Source organism: Oncorhynchus gorbuscha, linkage group LG25, assembly GCF_021184085.1.
Source record: "Oncorhynchus gorbuscha isolate QuinsamMale2020 ecotype Even-year linkage group LG25, OgorEven_v1.0, whole genome shotgun sequence".
Classification (NCBI taxonomy): domain Eukaryota; kingdom Metazoa; phylum Chordata; class Actinopteri; order Salmoniformes; family Salmonidae; genus Oncorhynchus; species Oncorhynchus gorbuscha.
Genome location: NC_060197.1, coordinates 1,508,730 through 1,511,601, shown reverse-complemented (window position 1 = coordinate 1,511,601; position 2,872 = coordinate 1,508,730).

Genomic DNA, 2,872 nt, shown 5'->3' with positions numbered 1-2,872 from the left:
ATCACCTCCCCTCACTCTTTTATCCTCCCTTTCTTTTCCCTTTATCCTCTTCTCCCCTCTTCTCTCTTCTCTCTCTCTCTCTCTCTCTCTCTCTCTCTCTCTCTCTCTCTCTCTCTCTCTCTCTCTCTCTCTCTCTCTCTCTCTCTCTCTCTCTCTCTCTCTCTCTCTCTCTCTCTCTCTCTCTCTCTCTCTCTCTCTCTCTCTCTCTCTCTCTCTCTCTCTCTCTCTCTCTCTGTCTCTCTCTCTCTCTCTCTCTCTCTCTCTCTCTCTCTCTCTCTCTCTCTCTCTCTCTCTCTCTCTCTCTCTCTCTCTCTCTCTGTCTCTCTCTCTCTGTCTCTCTGTCTCTCTCTCTCTTTCTCTTTTCATCTCTCATCCTCTCACTCCTTTCTTTCTCTTTTCATCTCTCATCCTCTCACTCCTTTCTCTTTTCATCTCTCATCATCTCACTCCTTTCTCTTTTTAGCTCTCATCATCTCAGTCTGGGTCACCCCATATCTCCCCCCTCCATCACCTCCCCTCACTCTTTTCATCTCTCATCCTCTCAGTCCTTTCTCTTTTCAGCTCTCATCCTCTCACTATTTTCTTTTTTCAGCTCTCATCCTCTCAGTCCTTTCTCTTTTCATCTCTCACTCCTTTCTCTTTTCATCTAACTTCCTCTCTGTCTCCCCCTTACCCCTTCCCCCTCGCAAGGTAAGCATAACTATTTCTGGAGTGCCGTCTGAAAGAATCAGTCTGTCACCAGAATCTTTTCAATGCTGATTTCCCTGGCATCTGTGATAAGTAAATTCACTCTGGCAAACACATTGTCATCAGCTTTTGAGGATTGGATTTTTCTCTCCTCTCCTCCATAGCTTGTGCATAAGGATCTGAAGAGAGGCGGTTTTGATGAACACACACACATCTACTTAAAACGATTCTCAAAAACACCCAGATATCTGCAGGAATACACACGCACAAACACACACACACACACACACACACACACACACACACACACACACACACACACACACACACACACACACACACACACACACACACACACACACACACACACACACACACACACACACACACACACACACACACACACACACACACACACACACACACACACACACACACACACACACACACACACACAGCAGAGGACAAAAGTCATGCTAATACATGTGTGACACAGCTGTCATTTAACACAGCCTGCTGCATAATGTGGAATTGCCTTTCTATCGTGATTCGTAAATTACATTTCTATTACGACACAGCCGTTTATACACACCCACTTCAGGCAGTGATGATTTTATGTGTCACGGCTTGGCTCACTGGAGTGTGTTAGGGCTGTTCAGGGGTAACCCTTCACTGGAGTGTGTTAGGGCTGTTCAGAGGGAACCCTTCACTCGAATGTGTTAGGGCTGTCCAGAGAGAACCCTTCACTGGAGTGTGTTAGGGCTGTTCAGAGAGAACCCTTCACTGGAGTGTGTTGTGCTGTTCAGAGGGAACCCTTCACTGGAGTGTGTTATGGCTGTTCAGAGAGAACCGTTCACTGGAGTGTGTTAGGGCTTTTTAGAGAGAACCCTTCACTGGAGTGTGTTGTGCTGTTCAGAGAGAACCCTTCACTGGAGTGTGTTGTGCTGTTCAGAGGGAACCCTTCACTGGAGTGTGTTATGGCTGTTCAGAGAGAACCCTTCACTGGAGTGTGTTAGGGCTTTTTAGAGAGAACCCTTCACTGGAGTGTGTTAGGGCTTTTTAGAGAGAACCCTTCACTGGAGTGTGTTGTGCTGTTCAGAGGGAACCCTTCACTGGAGTGTGTTAGGGCCGTTCAGAGAGAACCCTTCACTGGAGTGTGTTAGGGCCGTTCAGAGAGAACCCTTCACTCGAATGTGTTATGGCTGTTCAGAGAGAACCCTTCACTGGAGTGTGTTAGGGCCGTTCAGAGAGAACCCTTCACTGGAGTGTGTTAGGGCCGTTCAGAGAGAACCCTTCACTGGAGTGTGTTAGGGCTGTCCAGAGAGAACCCTTCACTCGAATGTGTTATGGCTGTTCAGAGAGAACCCTTCACTGGAGTGTGTTGTGCTGTTCAGAGGGAACCCTTCACTGGAGCGTGTTGTGCTGTTCAGAGGGATCCCTTCACTGGAGTGTGTTAGGGCTGTTCAGAGGGAACCCTTCACTGGAGTGTGTTAGGGCTGTTCAGAGAGAACCCTTCACTGGAGTGTGTTGTGGTGTTCAGAGGGAACCCTTCACTGGAGTGTGTTAGGGCTGTTCAGAGAGAACCCTTCACTGGAGTGTGTTAGGGCTGTTCAGGGGGTACCCTTCACAGGAGTGTGTTATGGATGTTCAGAGAGAACCCTTCACTGGAGTGTGTTAGGGCTGTTCAGAGAGAACCCTTCACTGGAGTGTGTTAGGGCTGTTTAGAGAGAACCCTTCACTGGAGTGTGTTGTGCTGTTCAGAGGGAACCCTTCACTGGAGTGTGTTAGGGCTGTTCAGAGAGAACTCTTCACTGGAGTGTGTTAGGGCTGTTTAGAGAGAACCCTTCACTGGAGTGTGTTGTGCTGTTTAGAGGGAAGCCTTCACTGGAGTGTGTTAGGGCTGTTCAGAGAGAACTCTTCACTGGAGTGTGTTAGGGCTGTTCAGGGGGAACCCTTCACTGGAGTGTGTTAGGGCTGTTCAGAGAGAACCCTTCACTGGAGTGTGTTAGGGCTGTTCAGAGAGAACCCTTCACTGGAGTGTGTTAGGGCTGTTCAGAGAGAACCCTTCATGGGAATGTGTTAACTTCTTTGGGACTGGGGGACAGTTATGAGTAGCTTGGATGAATAAGGTGCCCAGAGTAAACTGCTTGCTACTCAGGCCCAGTTGCTAATATATGCATACACA